Source organism: Lynx rufus, unplaced genomic scaffold, assembly GCF_022079265.1.
Source record: "Lynx rufus isolate CCGP_SWC_20201006 ecotype Redwood Valley unplaced genomic scaffold, mLynRuf1.p SCAF_4, whole genome shotgun sequence".
NCBI lineage: Eukaryota > Metazoa > Chordata > Mammalia > Carnivora > Felidae > Lynx > Lynx rufus.
The window spans coordinates 124,368,174-124,381,692 of record NW_025814856.1 but is presented as its reverse complement, the minus strand read 5'-3'; the positions used below and the strand labels follow the sequence as shown (position 1 = coordinate 124,381,692).

Genomic DNA, 13,519 nt, shown 5'->3' with positions numbered 1-13,519 from the left:
TTGCCTCTCACTGCCTACTGAATAAAGTCCCAAATTCTTTAGCACTTTTAAGGTTCTCTGTAATTTGACTTTAAATTACTTTTACAGCCTTATCTTAACATTGTTTTCCCCTATACTTTAACTCCTAATCGGGCTTTTGCTATTCTTTCCTGCCTTTGCTTATGCTACTTGCTCTACTCACAGTGGTCTTTTTGTCTCTATTCTGCCTGTAGCTGTCTTTCTGTATTTAAGATCTACTTGGGGCAGGGTATTGTTTTGTGTTTTTTTTTTTTAATTCAAGTTAGTTAACATGTAGTGTAGTATTGGTTTCAGGAGAATTCAGTGATTCATCATTTATGACACCCAATGCTCATCTCAAGTGTCCTCCTTAATGCCCATCACTCATTTTAGCCCATCCCCCCACCCAACACCCCTCCAGCAACCCTGTTTGTTCTCTGTATTCAAGAGTCTCTTATGGTTTGCCCCCTCTCCGTTTTTATCTTATTTGGCTTGGGGGCAGTTTTTAAATGAATGCTTCCCTGCTAACCACCTCTTTCCCCTGGGCTGGAAAGAGTCCCTTCTCACACGTCCTCAGTACCTTGTACCTTGACCTGTTAATTGTACCATTCTGTTGAGTGCTCTTACTGGCACTCTTCTACAAAACGAAGTTTTTGAGGGGAGGGGTTTTCTTATGTACAGCTGCGTCCCCTTGCAGTGTAGCATAGTTGGTGATAAAAATGTTGAACAAAAGCTGATACGTGTAAAGGGCCTGGAGTTTGAAATAGTCAAACCCAAATTATTCTCATTAGGAGTTCCACTAGTAGTCATCTCTTTTCTTCACTTAGCTCTCCATCCAGTTTAGGTCTGTCATCTTAATGCTCCGGCCACTCTCTTGGCAATATCCTAAACTCCTTTGTTTTACTGTCATTATTTTGTCACTGTGGGGCAAAACCTGAATCGTCGATGAGTTCAGCTCTCTGCCTGATTACTGTTGGGCTGCTGAGCACTGCCACAGGAAACCACATGATGGCACAGATTGGTGCCACTGTATCATCTGCGGTCACCATCCACAACCACTAGATCCTCAATAGTAGCAAGCTACCCTTCAGTATTCGAAGCAATTTGAAACCTCCAGTCTTAGGAAATCTTCACCTTCCCCAACTCTGTGAGCAGATTACTATTTCACAGGAAAATGATAGAGCGCAGACTCTGAACTGCATCACTAAATCTGTACCTTCCTCCACTACAAGTTCTTCCTCTTCTATTCAGAGAGAAAAGAGTCAAGGATCTGTATTAAAGATACCATCTTTTCCAAGCTTCTTGCAAAGTCTGCTCTATGATTACTCTGGTTTCCAAACTTGCTTGTGCACCAGAATCTTGTCAGGATTAAATACAGATTCCCGGACTCTACCCAAACCTTAAGCTTGAAGCAATCCTCCCTGATTCTGAAGCTGCCTTCTCATCCCTTCACTGCCTTCAACTTCCCTAGTTGGCTCTTTTCCTTTCTCTTTAAACATGACCAAACCTTTTTGTAAAACAGTCTTTTCCTCCTCACCCCCTTCCTTCTTTCCCCCTTCAAAACCTAATTCCTTCCTGGAATTGCCTTTGACAAACCGTATCTCACCATTTACCACTGAACCATGTGAGCCTGGTTTCTGCCACTATCACTCTACTGAAACTTGAACTTTGTTTTGTTTAAGTTTATTTTCAGAGAGCACGAGCATGCAAGTGAGCGGGAGAGAGGCAGAAGGAAAGGGAGAGAGCATCCCAAGCAGGCTCCATGCTGTCAGAACCCAACACGGGGCTTGAACTCAAGAACTGTGAGATCATGACCTGAGCTGAAATCGAGGGTTGGATACTTAACTGCCTGAGCCACCCAGGCGCCCCTCTTTTTCTTTCTTTTCTTTTCCTTTTTTTTTTTTTGTAAGTCCAGACTGGACTCTGCTGGTTTGCTTTGACACATAATAGCACTTTACACTGTTGAACACTTTATTTGAAAGACTCTAAACTGGACTTGTGACATTACACTCGCCTGGTTTTCTTCCTACCTCTGGGGCCTTTCCTCAGAAGCTGACTTCACCTCTTTTACATCTTGATTTTGTATATTCACACATGCCTTAACCAGTACTGTTTACTTCAGTGACTTCTGTTGATTTCCTTCGGCCTAGACCTTCATCTGAGAGCCTGACTTGGATATTGTCTTAGCTTGGGCTGCTATAACCAAGTGCCATAGACTAGGTGGCTTAGGAATTTGTTTCTCGCAGTTCTGGAGTCTGGAAGTCTGAGGTCAGAGTCAGATCATGGTCAGATTCTGATGAGGACCCTTTTCTGGGCTAATATAGACTGCTGACTTCTTGTATCCTCACGTGGCAAAAAAAAAGATGGAGCAAGCCCTCTGGCCTCTTATAAGGGTACTAATGAGAGTCACGAAGGCTCCACACTCGTAACCTAATTACTTCCCAATGCCATCACACTGAGATTAGAGTTTCAGCAAATGAATTTTGGAGGGACACAAACAGTCCAAAACAAATCTCTAGCTTATCTCAGTTATCTCACACCCAACATGTCTTAAGATCTACCCCCCACTCACACCTCACACATGCATCTGGTTCAGGTTCTTTCAGTAAACAGCACCATCATCCATCCTGCTGTTTAGGCCAGAATCTTGGGAGTTAATTTGACTTTCCTCTCTCCCTCATCTCCATATCCTGTGAGTCACAGGGCCTTCTAGTTTCTCTTAAATATCTCTTGAACTCATCTTCATTCCTAACACATCAATCTAAAGCCCCTATCATTTCACCTTGAGAACTTAATTTCCTAAATCGTTTAAAAAACAAAACCGCTTTATTGAGCTGTAATTCAAATAGCAAACAACACAATTATAAAACATTTCATGACTCCAAAAACCCATACATACTCTCCATTTCTCCCCAAATGATTGCTGCTGATCCCCTTCTTTGTTCACACTTTTTCCACACCACAATCAACTTATCTTTTTCCAACAATTATGTCATGCCTTTGCTTTGAACTTTTAACTGTCTTTGGAATACAGTGCTGCAGGTTCCTTTCTGATTTACAAGGACTTTAGAATCTGATCTCTTTGCTTTCCTAGCCTAATTTTCTTCCTTACAGTTTATAAACTCACTAAATTGAGATTTTTTTAGTTATTTTAATAGGCCTTGTCCTCTTTCACATACAATTTTTTCTTCCTCAAACACTCTTCCCCTTTGGTTAGATCAAAGATAACCATACATCCTCGTTTATACTTGTTCTCCCTTTGACTTTTAAAAATTCCTGTTTGGATGGTAAATGCTATGGTGATCCTGGTTAAATTCAATTCACATGTCAAGTAATTTCCTTTAGGTGGCTTAAAAAAATTCTACCTTGGGTTCCTTTTATTTAAATCTCAATTGTACCCAATATTGTACAGCACTCATCAAGCTATCTTATAATTTGTTTTGACTGTCTTCACCACTGCTGTGAGGGCAAGGGTTTGCTATTTACCCTCTATTTCTGTATCCTCAACATCTAAATGCCTAGCACGTAGTAGACACAAAATAAAAATCTATACAAAGGAGTGCAGAGGTCACAAAGGGAATTTGAATTCAGACCACTAGTTTGGAATTGCAGTAATTAGTCGTGGAGTATCTGACACTATGGAGAAAGGATTTATCAAATAAATTAACATCAAATGAACTGGCATTTAAAAAAGAAAAAAAAAATAACTCACCAACATATAAAAAGGATTTGGCCAAGGAGATTTTATCCCAGGAATGAAAGGTTGGTATAACATCTGAAAATCACATAATACACCATATTAGCAGAATAATGGAGAAAAATCATATGATCTCAGTAGGCATAGAAAAAATATTTGACAAAATCTGATATCCTTTTATGATAAAAACAGCAAATTAGGGAAGGAAATTTGCTCAATCTGATACTGAACATCTATGAAAAACATACAGCTAATGTCATGCTTAATAGTGAAAGACTGAAAACTTTCCCCCTAAGATCAGGAACTAGACAAGGATGTCTGCTTTCATCACTTCTATGTGGAATTGTACTAGCCATGGCAATAAGGCAAGAAAAGGAAAAGTCATACAGCTTAGAATTAAAGGGGGAAAAAACAGGCAACTAGAATGAATAAACTTAGCAAGTATCCTTAGGCAAGGATACAAGAATAATACATATTAACAAAAATCAGTTGTATTTTATATACTATCAATCATAAAAAATCATTAACAATGACATAACAAAATTAGGAATAAATTTAGCAAAAGATGTATAAGGCCTGTACACTGATAACTATACAACATTGCTGAGACAGATTAAAGACCTAAAGAAGTGCAGATAGAGCATGTTCATGGATTGAAAGAATCAATATTGTTACGATAGCAATTCTGAGTTGTTCTACACATTTAATGCAATCTCTATCAAAATGCCAGTACACTTTTTTTCTCAGAATTGAAGAGCTGATTTTAACATGTTTACAGAAAAGCAAAGGATCTGCAATAGCCAAAACCATTTTTACAAAAAGAACAAATTTAGAGCCCTTACACAAAAAATTTCAGGGGTGCCTGGCTGGCTTCAGTCGGTAAGGCACGTGACTCTTTGTCTCAGGGTTGTAGGTTTGAGCCCCATGTTGGGTGTAGAGATTAGTTAAAATCTTTTGGGGCACCTGTGTGGCTCAGTTGGTTAAGCGTCTGATTTGGGATCAGGTCATGATCTCCCAGCCTTTGAGTTTGAGCCCCATGTGGGGCTCTATGCTGACAGCTCAGAGCCTAGATCCTACTTTGGATTCTGTGTCTCCCTCACTCTACCCCTCCCCCACTCACGATCTTTCTCTCTCTCAAAAATAAACATTAAACAATTTTTTAAATCTCAAAATTATACTATAATGAAGACAGTGTGGTACTACATGATGATGTAGATAGGCACAATACAGTAGAATCCAGAGACATATTTTCATGTGTTTATGATCAATTTTTTGACCAAAGTGCCAAGGTAATTCAATAGGGAAAGACAGTTTTTTCAACAAATGCTGCCTGAAAAATGTGTTCATGTTTTTATACATATGAATATTCATAGAATTACTAAAAGAAACATGGATGAGTTCCTCTATGTGATATTGTGACACCTGCTGGTATCTGAGAATATTTAAAATTGTTACTATCTCTGATATCTTTAAAGAGCTTTTAAAAATAAAAAGACCAAGGACTCTACAGAAAATCGGTTCTGTGAGATAAACAATGAACAGGAAAAGAAATGGCTAACTGAAACATGCTCACCTCATTCATATTAAGTGAAACACACACACAAAACCAACACTGAGATACTATTTCTTATATATTAAATTGGCAAAAATCTAAAAGATTGACATACTGTTAGTGGAGAAACAGGCACATTCGTAATGGTCCTGCAAATTATTATCATAGTTGTTGGGGATTTGGCCATACCGATAAAATTACCAATCCTTTCAACCAGCAGTCTCATATCTAGTGATCTCTCCCCAAAACAAAATGACAAAATGTATTTTTCCACCTGGCAAAAAAAATATTTTTAACTGTAAATATGCACAAGGCTGTTACCCTTAGAACATTAATTGCGATAGCAAAAAAAAAAAAAAAAGAAAAAGAAAAAAAAAGGAAGAAAGAAAAAAAAGAAACAACAACAACAACAACAAAAAACCCAACCCAGAAACAACCCAAATGTCCATCAGGAGAGGATTGGTTAAATAATGTCAAATCCACAGAGATCTCCAAATTAATGAGCAAGGTAGAAAGTGTGTGTGTGTGTGTTAAAATATATATTATTTTATCTATAACATTTGCTTATGTGTTTAAAGTAGAAAAAGAAATTACAAACATTTTTAAATGGTTAATTAGAGGGAGAGGGAAGGAACAGAATGAGGGCCAAAAATAAAAGTCTTCTTCGACTTTGAATATATCTTGTTTGGTAAATCTGACTAGAACTAGGTAAACTTTTACATAATTATAAGGCAAAATTAAATTTTAAAAATTTAGGATGAAGCTAATGAATCTAAATTAGTATCCAGTGGGTGGCATAACCACACAAAAAATTACACACAGTAATTTGTGCATCCCTAATGGAACAAACCGTAAGGAAAAAAAATCTTTCAGTGTTGTCAGTCACATTGTTAGTGGTAGTGTTGGTATCCGTATCCCGAGACATACTGTGTGTTCAAGCAAATGAATAATAATCTAATCTGTTATTACGAGAATCTCTTTAGAACTGGGATTCTCTGCGTGGAGGAAAGGAGAACCAGACGTAAAACAGAGGAGGGCAAGTAAAAAATCCCTGTGGTCCTGAGTTTGCAGTGCAAATATCTGTAGATACTCACCATACATCTTGAACAAAACATATTTTCCTCCTTTCTACTGAAAAGGCCTGGAAACAATTACCAATCATGGCAGGGAGCATCCTAGCCCCTGGACTGTAGTTTTGGAGATAATATTTCCTAATAAAAGGAACCAAAGATTCTGGAAGAAAAGGTTGATTCTAGATATGAGGCAAGAAATGTACAAAGGAGGCTAGAAACACCTTATACCAGCTACCAAGGAAACTATCGAAGGCTGTTACAGTGACGTCAAAAGACTTAGGAACCAACTAGCCAACATGAACCATTGGCCAGGCCTGACCAGGGCTCCGTCGGATGGGAAACATCTAAGATTCAAGATTGCTGGAAAGGCCCGAGGGCCCATAAGGGAAGCAGAGGCATATGGGGTGTGACAGTAATCACCATGCAAACCTTTTCCTCAATGGCTTAGTGCTATGGAACTGCTGGCCACAGGAATATGACCTGGTGGGTGAGGGTAGGCCCCATCCAACAGGCCAGGATGGCCCAATGCTTGAGGGAAGGTGCGGGGAGCAAATTGCACTTGTGAGAGATGGATGACTCAGCATCCAGGCTCCCTGGGATCAGTCCCCAGTCTGGCTTTGTAGGGACTGACAGCATGCACAGAATTCTTTTAAAAAGAGAAAAAGGGCACCTGGGTGGTTCAGTCAGTTGAGTTTCTGACTCTTGCTTCTGGCTCAGGTCACGATCCCAGGGTTGTGGGATTGAGCTCTGCTCAGCGCAGAGCCTGCTTGGAATTCTCTCTAAAAAAATAAATAAATAGAATAAAATAAAAAAGAAAAGAACCATTGCAAAGAGAGGACAATGTGAGCAACAGTAAGAATAACTCCAAGAAGAAGATACACACGTTAATAATTTTTCGCGAATTAAAGCTTCTGAATCATAACACATCTCCCCTTCACTTATTGTGGTTACTTTTCGCTGCCTTTCATCACTGTGCCAGAAGCAGTATTTTGGGCGGGGGATGGGGGTGGGGCAGTAAAATGCAAATATTAATATATGTATTTGAAAGTAGATCTTTTTCCAATACGAACCACATGTTGTGTCACATATCTTCTATGCTGAAAATATTCCTCTCTATGAGGGTGCCAGCTGTTTAATGGTACATAAAGGGACCTTAATTTTACCCTTAATCTACTGAACCTCCTAGTGGATACCACATAAAACAGGTCAATGCCTTTTTTTTTTCCCTGGAAATGGTCTATTAAATATTTAACCTTTTTATCTTCTTCAAAAATAAAAACATTAGCATGAAAATTTTCAAAAACTCTCTTACTTTTATGTGGAAAAAGTGTACCCATTAGAATATTTGATTTATTAAACCCTAAATAAGAGGACTTTATGTCAAAAGAAATGTCATTAATCATCTAACATAATGAATGTCAAAATATCTACTCATGTGTTCCTGCCAAAATATGGAAACTTACTATTTTTTAAAAAATTTTTAAATGTTTGTTTATTTTTAAGAGAGAGAGTGAGACAGAGCATGAGCGGGGGGAGGGCCAGAGAGAGGCAGACACAGAATCGGAAGCAGGCTCCAGGCTCTGAGCTGTCAGCACAGAGCTTGACGCGGGGCTCGAACCCACGAACCCCGTGAGATCATGACCTGAGCCGAAGTCGGATGCTTAACCGACTGAGCCACCCAGGCGCCCCCACAAGTTCATTTTTAAAACTACAAATAGTTGATCATTATTAGAGGATAAAATAAAGGGAAAGAATCAAGCATTTTATCCTTCCTTTTATATGCAAACTGAATCATGTGATAATAAAAGAGTTAGGGGCAAATTTTTTCTTTATACATATTCTAGCTAACAGATAAAGAAGGAATGACAGAATGAGATATCACTACTTTTTTTTTAATTTTTTTTTTTTAACATTTATTTCTTTTTGAGAGACAGAGAGAGGCAGAGCATGAGCAGGGGAGGGGCAGAGAGAGAGGGAGACACAGAATCCGAAGCAGGCTCCAGGCTCCGAGCTGTCAGCACGAGCCCGACGCAGGGTCCAAACTCACAAATCGCGAGATCATGACCTGAGCCAAAGTCAGACACTCAACCGACTGAGCCACCCAGGCGCCCCGAGATACCACTACTTCTTATTCCAAAATGGACCTAGGCAATAATCATTAATATCAAAATATCAGGAAAACAACAACAAAAAGAGAGAGAGAATTAGGTTGGTAGGATGACAGCCTACCTATAATCATCTTGCCTCTTCTCTCCATCAAGGAAACCTGATCAAGTCTCTATACCCAAGTACCAATTTATGAAACTATAGAAGTTAGAAGAACGCGTTAAATTATGCAATCAACAAAATCCAGATTTTGGAAAACCGCACAGGACAAATGACTCCATTTCTTTAACAAATTAAAAAAATAAAGTTGTAGAAGGAGGAACCTATAATAGAGACTTAAAAGATTTATCCACTCATAGCATTATGTAGACTTTACTTTGGTCCTGATTCAACCAAAAATTAACATGGCTTCACACAGAAACTTGTACACAAATGTTCATAGCAACATTATTTATAATAGCCAAAAAGTGGATAAATAAAAATGTGGTATACCCGTACAATGGAATTCAGCAGTAAAAAAAGATCCATGCTGCACTATAGATCAATCTTGAAAACTTTATGCTACGTGAAAGAAGTCAGACAGAAAACACCACATATGGTATTATTCCATTTATATGAAATGTACAAAATAGGCAAATCCATAGAATGTGTATTAGTGGTTGCCAAGGGATGAGTGGGAAATGGTAAGTGACTGCTATTGGATACAGGGTTTTCTATTTGGGATGATGGAATTAAGATAGTGATCATGACTGTACACCTTTGTGAAAACGCTATAAACCACTGAATTATACACTTTAAATGGATAAATTTTATGGGATGTGAATTGTATGTCAAAAAATATGGCATTCATGAGACAAATGGAAATTTAAATACTGATTTGTTACTTGATAATACTAAGTTATCAGCTTATAACATTACAACATCTTTGTTTTAGAGATACATCTTAAATATTTACAGATGAAATATACTACTGGGGTTTGCTTCAAAAACAGTATAGGATATAGCTGGAAAACCGTTATTTTCCAGGTATCAGAGAAAGAACTGTATCAGGCAAGAATTATCAGTAGATGCTGTGATGATCCTAAAATATGTCCACAAATTCTTTGATAGTCTCCCTTCAAGAATTGGAGCTTGGGAAAAAAAAAAAAAAGTTTAGAGCTTATTGTTTCTTGTAATGTGGGTTGGACTTAGTCACTTAAAAAAAAAATGTTTATTTATTTAGAGAAAGGGGGGGAGAGAGGGAGACAGAGAATCCCAAGCAGGCTCCATGCTGTCAACACAGAATGTGATGTAGGGCTCGAACCCACAAACTGCGAGATTATGATGTGAGCTGAAACCAAGAGTCTGACGCTTAACCGACTGAGCCACCCAGGCGCCCCTGGACTTAGTAACTCCTAATGAGTCCACTGTAGCGGAAGTGACAGTGTATGAGTCCCAAGAGTAGGTCACAAAAGGCATTGCTCTCTCAGGGATCACTTGCTCTAGAGGAAACCAGTCCATGCCACGAGGACACAGAAGCAACTCTAGAGAGAAGTTTGTGAAGCAAGGAACTGACAGTTTCAGCACAACTTGCCAGGTATATGAATGAACTGTCTTGGCAATGGATTCTCCAGCCCCAGGCAAGCCTTCAGATGATGGCAACTTCTGGCCAACACTGAAATGTAATCTCACCAGAGATCCTGAGGCAGAAACATCAAGCTAACCACTACCAATTTCCTGACCCACAGAAACTGAGATCATAAATACTGTTTTAAACAACTAAGTTTTGACATATGTATTATGCAGCAACAGGTAAATACAGATGCTGAATCTAAGGGAAATGTTGCTGATAAGCAGATTATTTGCATGATCTTAAAGCATCTCCGCACAGACTGTTTCTTATTTGCAAGGGGGGAGGCAGTAACTGTAGAGTGATGCAATTGGGCAACAACCTTGACCAGTGATCAAGATCAACATCACCAATAAGGGGCAGATAGACATACGCCTCCACATGTGATATCCTGAGAGGAACACAACATAAACTAGGCAGTATTCTGGGCAAGAATGTGTATTTGGAATCTAATCATAAGAAAATGGTAGACAAATCCCCAGTGAGGACCATCTTATTAAAAAAAAAAAAGGAAGAGGTTATTTATTTTGCCAAAATGTCAATGCTATAAAAGAGAAAGTCTCTGGAAATGGAGGCTGGCAACTGAATACAACACCTAGCCCTGAACTGGAAGGGAAAAAATGCTATAAAGAACATAATCAACAAAATTGGAATACGAAAGGTGGAACAGAGATATAATTGAGTCAGTGTTAAATTTACTGAAGTTGGTGACTGTACTATATGTAAGAGAATATCCTCATTTTATTTTTTTTTTAATTTTTTTTAACGTTTATTTATTTTTGAGACAGAGAGAGACAGAGCATGAATGGGGGAGGGGCAGAGAGAGAGGGAGACACAGAATCGGAAGTGTGCTCCAGGCTCTGAGCCATCAGCCCAGAGCCCGACGCGGGGCTCGAACCCACGGACTGTGAGATCGTGACCTGAGCTGAAGTCGGACGCTCAACCGACTGAGCCACCCAGGCGCCCTGAGAATATTCTCATTTTAAAGAAATACATAATGAAGTATTTAAGGGTAAAGGGCTATGATATACATAACTTGCCCTCAATAGGTGGAAAAAAAGTGTTTGGGGGAGGGTTGTGTGTGTGCGTGAAAGCGAGAGAGATGAAGGGATGAATCTGGGTAAAGGGTGATAGGTATTTGATTTTGTCTTACTATTTTCATTTTTTGTTCCTTACATGTATGCTTGAAATTATTTCCAAATAAAAATTTAAAAGATAAAAATTCTGTGGGATTGAGGGGAAAAAGTAACGGTAAAAATGAAATAAAATTGGCTGTAAGCTGACAATTATTGAAGCTGAATGGTATATTGTAAAAGGAGGTTTACTAAACTCTTCTACTTTCGTATATATTTGAAATATTCCATAATAAACGGCGGTAAAGTGTAAGAGAACTAAAGTTAAAGATCCCAAGTGTCTCTTCCAGTGCCTAGTTCTATGGTCTTTTTAAATGCATTAAAAAAAATATTTTTAAGGGGGCGCCTGGGTGGCCCAGGTGGTTAAGCGGCCAACTCTTGATTTTGGCTCAGGTCATGATCTCATGGTTCATGAGTACGAGCCCCATGTGAGGCTCTGTGCTGACAGCGTGGAGCCTGCTTCGGATCCTTGGTCTCCCTCTCTCTGCCCCTCCCCTACTTATGCTCTCTCTCTTAAAAATAAGTGTTAAAAAAATTTTTTTTTTCTTTAGTGCATTCCCAATGTTACATAACCATCACCACCATCCATCTCCAGAACTTTTTATCTTGCAAAACTGAAACTCTGTGCCCAGTAAACACTATCTCCTCTCCCCACTCGCCCTCCTTCCAGCCTCTGGCAACCACCCCTCTACTTTCTGTCTCTGTGACTAGGACTACTCCAGGTCCCTTATACAAGTGGAGTCACACAGTATTTGTCCTTTTGGGCCTGGCTCATTTCATTTAACAGTGACTTCACGGTTCATCCGTGCTGTAGCAGGTGTCAGAACTTCCTTCCTTTTAAAGGCTGAATGATACTCCATTGTCTGTACACGGCACATTCTGTTTGTCTGTGCCTCTGTTTGTGGACACTTTGGTTGTTTCCACCCCAACTACTGTGAAAAATGCTGCTGTGACCATGGTGTACATGAGCTCGTTGAATCCCTGCTTTTAATTTCAAGCCTGGATTTTTACAATTTGTTAGGGAAAGAGAGTTATATTTTAAATTCCTCTTACCATCTGGGATCTCGTTTGTTTGATGTTTTTAAGTGATCTTCAAAGGGGCGATGATCACGCTTTTCCAGAGAAAGCACAGACGTGACTGGTCTTGACCGTTGCAGCTGAGCTCGTGTCTCATTTCAAACGGGTTCCTTCATGTGCAGTGCTATTCACGTGCCTATTTGACAGTTATTTCTGTTGGACGGATTGGATAATAGGAACCTTGTTTTAGGTTTTGGACACCGGGTAGGCACAGGGAAAAATGACCAAAGTTGGTCAAGTTCATGAGAAAGGGCTTGTGGGCCTGGTTTCTCTAGTAGCACAATCCCCTTCTTTGAGGCCTGAGTACTATTATTTTCTCATGGTTGCTTTTCCCCATGTACCCCAGGATGGTGGCACTTCCTTCCCCTTTCCTAAAGGGTTACATAATTATGCAGACCAGCATCGTGGGCCTTTTTCCACTTGGACAGTACTTTCTGGAACTGCTAGATTTCCAGATGAGAACTGTTTATTCTGGATCAGACTTAATTTGGTCAGCTGAATTCTCCTGGGTATGGAGAGTTTTTCTTACCCTTGGCCTACTTTTTGTGGTACTAAATATCCTTTTACAGTTTCACCAAGCACTTTGTAAAATAGAAATAGTTGAAAGTGCTGCTTTATTTTGCTTCCTTAGCTCCTTTTGCTGTTTCAGTACGTACATCAGTTACCCTGGGGTTGGTAAACTGTAACCAGAGAGGCTTGCACTGGAAGGGATGTCACAATATTCATCAAGTGCCTACTATGTGCCAGCCCCTCCCCCGCACCATCCATTATAATACTAGATAGTTATTACCCCCAGAACATTAAGAGTGGTGATGGAGATGTGTTCAGGGCCTAATGGGAAAAAAAGAAAGACACAGGCAAAGCGAGAGGCTTTTACTTATGTGTAATGTCTTCTCTACCCTGATCACTGCTTGGATTGTCCCCTCCAACACATTACCATTCATTAGCAGAAGAAAATCACCAAAGTGTCATTGATCTCCAAAATCAACTCATTTTTCCATGTTCTCAAACCAGCATGGGAAAAACTGGGAAAAGACAAAGGAAGAAGAAGTGCAGAGGGAAACAAGTTGGGATTCCTGCCCTCCCGTGAACCGCCTGTATTCGTATAATCTTTTTTCTGTATTTTCCTCCTCTCTACATTACCTCACTTTTCAGTGATTAATAGCTAACATTACAAGTGAGCATATTTATTAGTATTAGTTTTTCTAAATGTTTATTTTATGTATTTTGAGGGGGAGAGGAGCAGAGAGAGGGAGAGAGAGAATCCCAAACAAT

General features: G+C 39.3%; 1 long non-coding RNA gene across 1 annotated transcript in view; it reads right to left on the bottom strand.

The window, feature by feature from the left end:
- LOC124523522 (uncharacterized) overlaps positions 1–13,519 on the bottom strand; it is a 16,835-nt gene extending 3,316 nt beyond the window's left edge. The window contains exons 1-2 of the long non-coding RNA XR_006965006.1: positions 12,221–13,519; positions 3,710–3,772 (exon numbers count right to left, since the gene is read on the bottom strand). This is a non-coding gene — a long non-coding RNA (uncharacterized LOC124523522). The remainder of the gene's footprint in view (positions 1–3,709; positions 3,773–12,220) is intronic.